Source organism: Periplaneta americana, chromosome 2, assembly GCF_040183065.1.
Source record: "Periplaneta americana isolate PAMFEO1 chromosome 2, P.americana_PAMFEO1_priV1, whole genome shotgun sequence".
In the NCBI taxonomy this organism is placed as follows: domain Eukaryota; kingdom Metazoa; phylum Arthropoda; class Insecta; order Blattodea; family Blattidae; genus Periplaneta; species Periplaneta americana.
Window position 1 is genome coordinate 126984130 of NC_091118.1, and position 12976 is coordinate 126997105.

The window sequence follows — 12976 nt, forward strand, 5'->3', positions numbered from 1 at the left end:
GACATTAGTGAAATAGAATTTCAGTAAGTCAATTAACATTTAATTGTATTAGAGTACTTTATTTCTTCTAACCTTTATGTACTTTCTTCTAATCGTGTAATAGTCAATTAAATCTCACTCGAGTTTTGATTTCCTATAGATAAAGCAAAGCCTCTAGTAAGATTACTGTTGACTATTACACTTTTACTACGTCATACTAGTTTTGACCAATAAAACGGTACAAAAAGGCGTCTTTGAAACAATCTTGAATGTTTATCGCACAATTTTATCGCTTTCCTAACATTTGTTTAATTTTATCGCTTCCCTAGCATTTGTTTCTTTGTTTGCCAACATTTCAAACTGTAAATTCTTTACCGTACTATAAAACATGATTTGCGATCGTAATTTGTTTCCGGCATAGATAGTTGACTGAAAATGGCGGCTCCGTTTAAACATTTTGGTGAAGGTAACGTTAGTGAAATAGAATTTTAGTAAGTCAATTTATATCTATTTTATTGTATCTGAGTACTTTATTTCTTCTAATCTTTATATACTTTTTTTCTGTTTTTATCACCTCCCTACCATTTGTTTCTTTGTTTGCCAACATTTCAAACTGCAAATTCTTTACGATACTATCTGAGAAGATAAAAAAGAGAGTACTATAAAATATGCTTTGCGGTCGTCATTTGTTCACAACACACACAATCAATCGAAAATGGCGGCTCCGTGAAAACGTTTTAGTGAAGTTAATATTAGTGAAATAGAATTTTAGTAAGTAAATTAATATCTTATTGTATTAGAGTACTTTATTTCTTCTAATCTTTATAGGGTAAATAAGGGTCTGTTGGACAGTGGGGCATGTTGGACACTTTGTACTTTAACGTGTTACCTCGCCACTTGAGGGCACCACATTCTCCTGGAATTCAATGACGGAAGTAGCCACAACTGGGGCTACTTCCGTCATTTGTATTGTCTGTGTAGATAATTTCATACTGTTAAAAACATCAGATTATACGGGACAAATAATGTCAGCAACTTTATTCAGACATGTTTTAATGAACTGTCCTCCATTATAGCACTTCAATGATTTTGCGATTTTCAAAGCAATAGCATAACTGGCATGGAGTTCCCTTTGACTCATAGCATGTTTGATCAGATTTTAGTATCGGAACTCTTATTTGAATTTAGTTTTTTTTTTTTTTTTTTTTTTTTTTTTTGCTTCGCCCCGTCCAGCCCTACGAAAAGAAAATTATGTTTATACTTATTTTCTACTGCATACATTTCAGTTTTCAATTACATTGGATATGTTCATGCTTAGTAATTAGTAATCAGGTAATCCGCCACTGATAGATCTCTGTGTTCTAGAGTTGCAGGGGAGTTGGACGGAAGGCAGGGGGTGAAGCAAAGACAATTTACTGCGCTGCCCCTGCGACGTAACTATTGCTAGTAGTAGTGATCACGATTACATTTTTGCCGATCCCTGATGTAATGAGTTCAAAATTTTAAATTAACATATGTTTATGCACTTATTTATTCATGCTGTACCAAATTTGAACAATTTCGTTTATTGATTCTCAAGTTATTATTATTCACCTTTCAATTATTTACCATCCCTTGAGCACTAGTTTTAATCTGAGCTAACATTTTGCAGAACTATTTCTGACGTATGTACAGATACGGAAATAAAATTTGGACCTCCATTATTGTGTAAGTTTCGCTCCCAATACACTGCGTATCTGCAATAAACAAGAGCCTCTGTATACAGCCTAACTTATGCTACTTGTGAACAGTCGTGCGAAGTTGTTGCCTACATAAAGGAGAACTCCCATCATTACTTGCACTAAAGTTCAATTCCGCATCTGTACGAACAAAATTGTTCTTGGATTCAATATTATATGTATACCTTATTTCTTACAATTTTTTTAAATTTCATTTACATTAGTAGGTCTATTAAAATTCATTATTTTTGCAAGTCAATCTCCCAGAATATATACTGAATCTCAATGGATATAACGCAGAGCGAATTTAATCCTTGTACTTATTACAAAATTCTCAGAACTTTTCAAGTAATTCGGATAAAATCCGTTTCGCACAAGATATTTTGTGCACAGAAACCTGCAGAAAAATAAAGAACTGAGAAATGAACAAGAAAGGCGTTTACCGGTTCTTTGAATTTAATATACTTGCTGCTTAAAATGCTGTGCAACTTTCTCTCTCCAAAAATATTAACAATTTCATTGGATTTTTGCAACACTCTGTGTCTGTGTCTGTGTATATGTGTGTGTGTGTATATATATATATATATATATATATATATATATATATATATATATAGTCCACACCTGTGGAGTACGGTCAGCGCGTCTGGCCGCGAAACTAAGTGGGCCGGGTTCGAATCCTGGTCGGGGCAATTTACCTAGTTGAAGTTTTTTCCGGGGTTTTCCCTCAACCCAATACGAGCAAATGCTGGGGAACCTTCGGTGCTGGACCCCGGACTCATTTCACCGGCATTATCACCTTCATTTCAGTCAGGCGCTAAATAACCTCTCTTCAAGTTCGAGAGCATTTACGCGGCACATTCGGTGAACGTTAGATTGGTCGGGGTGGGCCCATTGCATGACCTGCTCGTTCTCCTGACCTCACCCCACTCGATTTTTTGTGTGGGGACATTTAAAGAGCTTAGTCTATGAAATGCCAATTGTGTCAGAGGAACACCTCGTTGCTCGGATTCTTGTAGCTGCCGATCACTTACAACATCAACATGGAGTACTTCAACGTATGAGAGACGCATTATCACGTCGTTGTACATCATGTATTAAAGCAGGAGGCCGCACGTTTGGACAGTATCTATAAATAAACTGTCACCAAAACCATTTTAAATGCTTACCACATTCTCAATGTCTGCGTTCGAAGGTGACGACTGACGTAACTATTGCTTTCTGAGCTATGGTTATATAACAACAAATCTTTGGTTTGGATTCCTCTACCATCCCTAGATGTTTGAGTATGAAGTTTTGCAACACCCTGTATATCTATTTCTTTAAATTTTACAAGTTTCAATCATTATTATTTAAAAAATCCACACAAGATTTAAAAAAAAGAAAATCTTCGCACATTTTATTCTTCTGTGTTAGAAACATAAGTTCATCTCTTTAAGCAATACAAAAGAGACACGAAATCTCATATGCTTTTGTTACATTTGCATTTATTTCCGTAATACTCGACATATCAATTGGTTCAGAATCAAAATAAATTTCATAACATGGTCTACTTAATGTAATGTTTAGGAACTACATAAATACAATTATTTTGAAAAATGTAGTTCAATTTCTGAGTCAGTAGCATTTAATTTAGATGGCACGAATAGCTACCCCATTTCTCAAACACCCGATTATCTCTTAACAGAAGACACTTCTATCACATAAATCAGTGAGACAATGAGATCACAGGCTTGCCAACTCGTCTGACAGCATTATCCCACATCGCAACGGGATGATGTCGAACAAGAGACAAAAAACAGTGCAGGAAGAGAGCGCGGAGCCAATCGGAGACAGTTTAATTAAGTTGTAAGCCCGTCTTAAAGGCGAACTTTTGGCGTCTTGTCTAGCAATATACGTGTTGGGAATGGTCATCCTGTGACGCTATTGATTTATCCACAACATTCAGACCAAGTTTCGTGTCACACAAACCATTATCCACCGAACTATACACAAATCCAAACTCAGAAACTTTTAGAAAATAGTTTCTATCAGATAGTGTCCGATATATTTTAAAATTGATATTCTGGTTATGTAGTGAATAATTATGGTTAATCCAATTTCAAGCTGTTCTATTTTGGTTCAGAGAACTAATCAATATCTACATTCATAAAATATTGCCGTCTTTTAAGTATCTCCTTATTTTTTTGCAGAATACATAATAAGAGTGACGAGAATATTGTACGAAATGGAAATATAAAAATTGGAAATTTATCTTTTGAAGAGGTGGAGAAGTTAAAATATCTTGCAGCAACACCAACAAATAAAAATGACACTCGGAAGGGAATTAAACACAGAATAAATATGGGAAATGCCTGTTATTATTCGGTTGAGAAGCTTTTATCATCCAGTAGGCTGTCAAAAAATTTGAAAGAATTTATAAAACAGTTATATTACCGGTTGTTCTTTGTGGTTGTAAAACTTGGACTCTCACTTTGAGAGAGGAACATAGGTTAAGGGTGTTTGAGAATAAGGTGCTTAGGAAAATATTTGGGGCTAAGAGGGATGAAGTTACAGGAGAATGGAGAAAGTTACACAACACAGAACTGCACGCATTGTATTCTTCACCTGACATAATTAGGAACATTAAATCCAGGCGTTTGAGATGGACAGGGCATGTAGCACGTATGGGCGAATCCAGAAATGCATATAGAGTGTTAGTTGGGAGGCCGGAGGGAAAAAGACCTTCAGGGAGGCCGAGACGTAGATGGGAAGATAATATTAAACTGGATTTGAGGGAGATGGGATATGATGATAGAGAATGGATTAATGTTGCTCAGGATAGGGGCCAATGGCGGGCTTACGTGAGGGCGGCAATGAACCTCCGGGGTACCTGAAAAGCCAGTAAGTAAGTAAGTACATAATAATAGTGAATCTTCCAACTGTTCGGTTCTTATACTATACAAAATTACGAAAAGGGAGAAAACACCCAGTCCCCAGATTTCTTGCAAAAGTAATGCAATCAACAGCTTTTACACTAAAACAGAGGTGACATGAGATAATGATCAGTATGATTTCAAGGAGAAAATAAAAAAGAGTTAAGAGCCAAGTGTAGATTGCTCACCTGTGAACAGCAAAATCTTTTGGTTATCCCAAGAAATGAAAGGGGTGGGTTACTGTCCTCTACACAACAGATCCATTTGGTATTCTCAAGAAGGACTTGGGATAGGTTACTGTCCTCTACACTACAAATTCATTTGGTATTCTTAAGAGGAGTAAGGGTAAGTTACTGACCTCTACACAAAAGATTTTCAAAGGCAATGTATAAAATATATCTGTTTAATTTCGGCTGGAAAAAACACTACACTGGATTATATACATATAGGATTTGTCTGGTATTGACTGAGAATGTGTTAACATTTTATTTTTCAAGTTACCTTTGGACACATTCGGTTTTGACCGAAAAACATATTTAAAATGCAATTTTGGGAATTTATTCAAGTTTGACACAATATCAATACTCATATCGATAGAATCTAATAAAATTATAACGAAAATATCATAAACTCATTTTATTTAAATTATGGACTTCTATGGTTTTTGGACGCAGGCTCCACAGTTGTGTTAGTGTAGTTATATACGGTGCTTAACTGTACAAAAGACATCCTGCTTAGTTCAGACAAATTTTAAGAATAGCACAGGAAAATAAAATATAGTGGGTCTTTAAATATTTAATTTGCTCTCAAGATTTTTCCCGGACTCTTCATCAGTATTATTCCAATACATTAGAATGAATTCCAAAACCAAATAATACTCTGTTAGTTATACACACTTTCCATCTCTTGGAAAAATTAAAAAATGTAATTACGAAAAACATTTTTACATTTCAATTAACAACGACAAAAGTAACTATCAATGGCTCATAAAATTAATGAGTTAAGTTGCCACCTCATTCAAAATGAACAGATAGTAAAGCCCAGACGATCAGATAATGTGTAATAGAGGTGTATGGTGCCGAAAACATGCATCTTTATTAACTCCTTACCCAACAAGACTGAGGAAAGAGAAGAACCTATGTTAATTTCTACAAAAGTTCCATGAAGTAACTTACTGTAAGTCGTTTTATGTTGCCGTAGTAATTTATTACGTAGCCAAATTTCTAACAATTCTACGTCAGTTTAGCAGTGCGAGTGTTCCGCGTTATGAACGTGAAATCATTCTCTGGAGGCATACACACAGCCTTGCAGAGGCGGCAACCAGAAATATAGCTCTGTCATTGAAGTTGCCGCTACTGCAAGGCGCATTCCATTTTGAAGTCATACTTTCTTATCCTTGTAATATTAAAAAAGAAATTCTTAACTGGAATAATATTATCTGCTACTTCTCCGTTATAGGAATGTGGATATCGCGTACGCTTCCTAACCAAGCTGTCCGAGTTTCGTTTCCCGCCGTGAACAGAAGAAATTAAATTTTATCATCCCTTTACTGTACTTTACTGCATGGGTGTTCATTCGTTATTTTGTGATGTCTCAATGCAATCCCATGATCAGAGAGGCTCGAATTTGTGACCTGTATAGTGTGCGCACAAATTATTTATCACCTTCTACTAACCACAGTGGTATGTAAGTTTCAGAAATTGGAGGGTAAACAGAGTAAGGAAAAAATAAAAGAACGTATTAGTTACTCCTTGTTTTATTCTCATCTTTCTTCCTATCTTGGGTTGGTAGTGACTCGCGATGTGTTTGTATGCCATAGTGGGAAGACACTTTTATAAAAATAAATAAAGATAACTTGTAAATAACGTGAATTAGATTTCTATTTTATTGTTACTATCATTATAACACTTTCTTGTATAAATGTTATTACAGATATTTTTAATTCCTATTGACAAACAACTTCAAGAATGGCTGGATGATTGCAACGAAAAAATTAAATTAGGGAGATTAAAAGTGAAAATAACGTCAGAGAAGAAAGTAGTTTCCAGTCATCACAATTCAAACTGTAAACAAAGTAGGGTAATAAATAAATGGTAATCAGAGAAGTTTCGTCTTCTGTACATTTCCTCTGAAAGGGTAAGGTGGGAGGAGTCTCAAAAAATTGTGCTTTATTTGCGTGTGGTACGAGATAGTCTGGAGATGCAAGACACACACTGATTGAGTCAATTTATGAATTATTTGTCAACATTACAATGAGAAAAACAAACTTATATATATATATATATATATAGGTCCACACCTGTGGAGTAACGGTCAGCGCGTCTGGCTGCGAAACCAGCTGGCCCGGGTTCGAATCCCGGTCGGGGCAAGTTACCTGGTTTAGGTTTTTCCGGGGTTTTCCCTCAACCCAATACGAGCAAATGCTGGGTAACTTTCGGTGCTGGACCCCGGACTCATTTCACCGGCATTATCACCTTCATATCATTCAGACGCTAAATAACCTAGATGTTGACACAGCGTCGTAAAATAACCCAATAAAAAATATATATACGTTATTAAAGTAATATTTGAACGTGACAGGGATGCCTAACTTTCAAATGTCATGGCCGTTCTTGATATACTGTGTATTGGGGGTATTTTGAAGTTCGGAATGTTTAATTTATAAGAATTGTGAAACACAAGACGCACAAGACTTGAAGCTATATGCTTCATTATGTCTTTCAGCAAGTTTAGATTTCTTCTGCATTATTTGCGTTTTTGACAACTCTTCTAACAGCCCTGAACGAAAAAGATTGACAAATATATGTGAGATATTTGTACAAACTTGACGGCGCGCATACACCCCAGTGAATAATCTCACAATTGACGAGCAATTACTCGCATTTCGAGGACTCTCTCCTTTCGGAAATATAATTATATTCTATCTAAACAGAGAGCAATATCTAAGCTATGGCCTATAAAGCTACAGCAAAATATAATCTGAACATTTATGAGGAAAAAAAATTACCTTCAGTGGTAAAGAAACCAAATAATATTGAAAATTGCTCAATATAATGCCCATAGAACAGTTTCAAAATTCTTTAATGTCTAGGTTGTGACGTCAGTTATAATGATAATGATAATCACCTGATAAAATCCCCCGAACGGTGTAAATTATAGAAGATGGAATATAATTGAACAAGCTATTAAAGCCACCGGCGTAGCTCAGTCGGCAGAGGCGCTTCCCTGTCAGTCCTGAGTTGCGCACGAGAGTGGGTTCGATTCTCGCTTGGGCTGATTAATTAGTTAGTTTTTTCCGAGATTTTCGCTAACCGTAAGACGAATGTAAGGTAATCTGTGAAGAATTCTCTGTCTCATATCTCCAAATACCATTTCGCTATCACCACTCCTATCGACGCTAAATAATCTAGTAGTTGAAACAGCGTCGTTAAATAACAACCTAAAATTTATTTTATTTTATTTTATTTTATTAGGTTATTTTACGAAGCTTTATCAACATCTAGGTTATTTAGCGTCTGACTGATATGAAGGTGATAATGCCGGTGAAATGAGTCCGGGTCCAGCACCGAAAGTTACCCAGCATTTGCTCGTATTGGGTTGAAGGAAAACCCCGGAGAAACCTCAACCAGGTAACTTGCCCCGACCGGGATTGGAACCCGGGCCACCTGGTTTCGCAGCCAGACGTGCTGACCGTTACTGCACAGGTGTGGACAAACTAAAAAATTAACACATACACACACAAAGATGTAAAGGACAACAAAACCGTATGAGGTTGAAAAGAGATGGAAAAATCGTTAATAATGGATTTTTGTTTGACGAACTAACTATTACCCACATGTATCTATTGGTAATAATTACGACATTAATAAACATCTACGCATATGTCATATGTGTAACAAGAAGAATGGTGCTAATTGTCATAACTATTTTATTACTTTCAATTTTCATTAGTTGTTCCAGTAAATTCGGTCGTATGTAGTATCTCAGTATAATATAACATATAAATTGGAGTTATTTTTGTCTGGTTATTAGGTTAGATAATTATGCTGGACCCAACAGTAAAAGAAGCTATTCCTCGTTTTGAGTGCGATGGATCTGTGGATGGAACATGTACGTAAAATCCTTAAATTTTGTAAGCTATACAGTGTAAAATTTCTGTTTTTCACTTCCAGTTTTAGAGTTAATTTTGACACAATCTACATTCATTTGTGACTTTACGATATTATTTCTTATCTTTCAGGAGAGATTCTAATATAGTTAACAGAACTGTTATGCCTCTTCTTCATCTGTCATATTTCAATACGTATTCTTCACAATTAAAACAGCATAATCCTTGACAGACACCGAAATCCCGTGCTCGTAATAAAAATTTCAAGAACGCAGTCCGTCTTAATAAAAGCTCATAACTGGCTGAAACGCAGTAATATAAGAACAGCGAGCATCCCGGTCCCCTCATATTTCAGCTGCTTTCATCCACAGTCTTAAATCAGTGTTCTGTATAATATAGAGGCAGCATTTTCTTCGCTGTAAGTAAATTCTTCCACGCTTCATAAAAATCTCGTTAATCATGCGCTGCTCTGCTACAGTCCAAACAGGGAGTTGACCAGCAAAGATAAATGTAGCATAAATGCACTGCACTGGATTCCTCCTTGCTGCCGCTTCACATTTTTATGAAGACTTTAAAAATGAAATGTATTTTGTTTTGTTATGAAAATGTGCAAGGAATAGTTATTATAGGGTTACAATTTCGACGTAATTTCGGTAATATTTATTTATTTGTCTAATGGCTAGTACATGATATTTACTATCATTGACTGAGCGAAAAACAAGAAAGTGGTGAACAAAACTACGGATTAAATAATTAAAAACATTCGGGCTCTGGCTTCCCAGTAGCGGTCCACTTCCTTGAAGGATTTCAGAGTAGGACATTTTGCAAGATGTTGTCCATCCATGTCTTCCTGTTGATGGCACAAAATGCAGGATGCTAATGGTAGGATGCCAAGACGATTGAGGCGTTTACCTAGGATGTCATGTTCATTTTTAAGGCGAAAGCTTGCAACTGCCAGTCTTCTGGGTTCGGGAGGTATATCCTTCAAAATTTCCTACGTTGTTGCGAAATGTTTATGTCCAATTCTTGTTGGTGATTATTTTTTTTTTGTAGTTGCTTGATATATTGTCTTACTGAGCTAAATGACAAAGGTTTCCGTGGGCTTATTTTGAGATTGGCACCCTTCTTAGCTAATGTGTCAGCCTATTCATTCACATGTAGATTATAATGTCCTGGGATCCATTGTAGCACAACTGTTTTGCCATGTTCTTTTAAAGTTGCTAGTATTTTTTTTGACAATTATTAATTTGTTTGTGTAGGGGTGGTCAGTTTTATTTATGGACAAAATGGCTGCTTTTGAGTCCGAAAGGATGACGGTGTTTGTGAATTTATCCCTATGGAATAAAAGTTGATTTCAGGCAACATGTATAGCTTCAATTTCTCCATCATAGGCAGATCGATAATAACCAACTGGGAGATAGAAGCAAAAAAGATTACCAAAAATCAACACAGTAAAGAAAGTTTAAAACAACTGGCCCTTGAAACCGTCAACATCAGATATCCGGAAGACTAATGGATAAGAATTTCGGTAATATAAAGTGAGTGATTACTAGGAATCCTATTTTATAGCGAATAAAAATCTTAAATTTCGGTATACTAGTAATTTGCGTAATTTCGGTGTTCTTCTCATATAAAAACATAATTTCGGCTTATTTCGCATTTAAAAATATCACTTTTGCCTATTGTCGTATCGTAAAGGGTAGGGAATAGCTGGAGTGGGTCTGAGGATGAGCTCTCAGAGTTTATAAAATGCTCCATATAGCTAGCGTAAAAAAGCCTCTCTCTACCGAACCCTACCATCTACCTTCTTGCGGTTGGACTGTTTCTTTCTTTACTGAAGATGGAGGATGACTGGCGAATTTCTGGCGCCATAAAACCAGATGCTCAGGGTAGACAGAACTCTATAGCCCTGTGAGGCTATATGTCTAGGAGAAAGAAAACTCCGAAATCAAACTCTGGTCCTCCAGGTTGGGGGTTTTGCGGTTGGTCTCGTAACCCACCCAAGTAAAAATTTTATTATTCAGCAGTCTCAAGCACAAAGACTACCCAAAATAATTACTACATACAAGCCAAATAGTAGAAGGGACTGAGGACGACCGAGGAAAAGATGAGCTTGAGACCAGAACAGGTTATTGGTGACCTAATCCCGGAAAGGAGGAAGGAGAAGGAGAAGAAGAAGAAAAAGAAGAAGAAGACTATTGTCGTGCAAAATACTGTACATTACTGTGTATATTTTTACAAAGATTAGAGGTCTGCATCATCAAGAAAATAATCGTGTTTTTTGTATACCATTTTACACGGTAAGTGGTCGCTCTCCCTCAGCGTGAATTTATCTAAGTGCCGTTCGGGTTCACGCGAGATTCACGCAGGAAATTATTAAGCATCGAAGTCACGGATGAAATCAAGTCATAGTAACGGCTTATCTGTATGTGAAGAAACTACATATTCCCTGTAATGGCGCTCTTTCTTCCCGTTACAAAAACTGGGCTTCGAAAAAACTCACGCATGTAAACACAGCGCATACTATGATTCCCGAGCTATTCCAACCTGAACGTAGCCTCTGAACACTGATCATTTTCCGTGTCAAAGGATGTACATTTTTACAATACTAGTATCCTATCGGCAATTACTTGTTATGTAGACTTTTTTTGTAACTGTCTTCCGTCCTGTGTGTGGATAATATAAACTAATAGGCACCACAGAACATTCAAGTTATTTCTATTTTATATATAAAATATAAATCATTCGAAATCCTGCTTTAATGTTGCATTCACAACAAATGAAATGAAATGAAATGAAATGAAAAAGAAGATGACCAGACGTTTCTTGAAGATGAAAGTAGCTTGTAATCAAACCATTAATTTAAGAAGAAAAAATATATTTTACAAGCCAATCAGCAGTATCTCGCATTGCATATTTATTACAATAAGGAAAAAAAAATGTTCCCTTTTATAGCTAAGGAAAATGATTCAGAGAAGAAGAAAGCGAGACAAAAAAGACGTTTTAATTGCCCAATCGCAGGAATAGTCACATAAGGCATTTGTGGACAGAGACAAGTATGGTTAGGACAGGAATTTATGGTCAAATGCAATGAGATTTCTTTCAGTGTTGAGAAAAAGAGGGTTGGTTGGATTGATCTTGGGGTTTCTTTATTCTTTGATGTCGGGGTCAGAATGGAGTAGACTATTGGCTGGCGTCTCTGGAAGAGGTTTTCTAAATAGAATTCCCGGAGCTGCAGTTGTGAGTCTCCTTCTCTGCTAATTAAAGGCTCAGTAAAAAAAAAACTAAAAGTTTCAGTGTGTCGCTGGATGCTGGCTGACAGAGCTGTCTGGTATTTACAAAAAGAGAACCGTCTTTCGTCTCTTCTAGATATTGTCTCAGAACGTAACCAAGGCCGCCAAAATCTCTTCATTACTTAGTACAAGTTCATGTAAAAACCACGGCAGATATAATTTCATTACATGGAAACTTCGTTCAGTAGACATTAAACTGAAATTATACCACAAAATAACTAAGAAATTTAGAAAATATTAAATTATCAGTAGCTACCTCAAAATGTCTATGGACTGCCTAACATTACATATTATTCACAAACTAATACCACCCAGTCCAGTATTTTTGGACTAAAATCGCCTGTATAAAAAGGAAACAAAATACATAATATATCGCGGTGTATCTTGAGCATTGGAAGACGTCAGTATACAGCTCTTATACAGCAAATTAGAAACATTGATCACTAGAGACCGGAATTATATGCACTAAAATGCGCCACATATGAAAGCATGTTTGTCCTTAAAACTGGGATATCTGCATTAAAATAACAAAACTTTCACTATTAAAAAATGAAAAACAGATTTTATTTAAAGTATTTTACTTTCAATTATAGTTTATATACTTCACTAATATCTACATTTTCAATATTTTATACTTTTTAAACTTACATTAAAATCGGAGTAAACGACATATATATATATATATATATATATATATATATATATATATATATATATATGATTTTACATATCTCCATACGGAACAATCGAGTAGATTCATGTTGGATGACCTCGCAGGCCATAGAATATGGCCTCCCCTTTCAATTGAGCAACCATAAAATGAAGCATCTAGATCAGGCCTGCACAAGGTTTGCGCTCTCCGAGCCGGCTCACAGCTCATGAACGGAATGCAGATATTAGCTTCGCTCTGTATAAGGGTGGACTGGAAGAAGGGGTTATCTCGTACAAAATATACACAAAAGG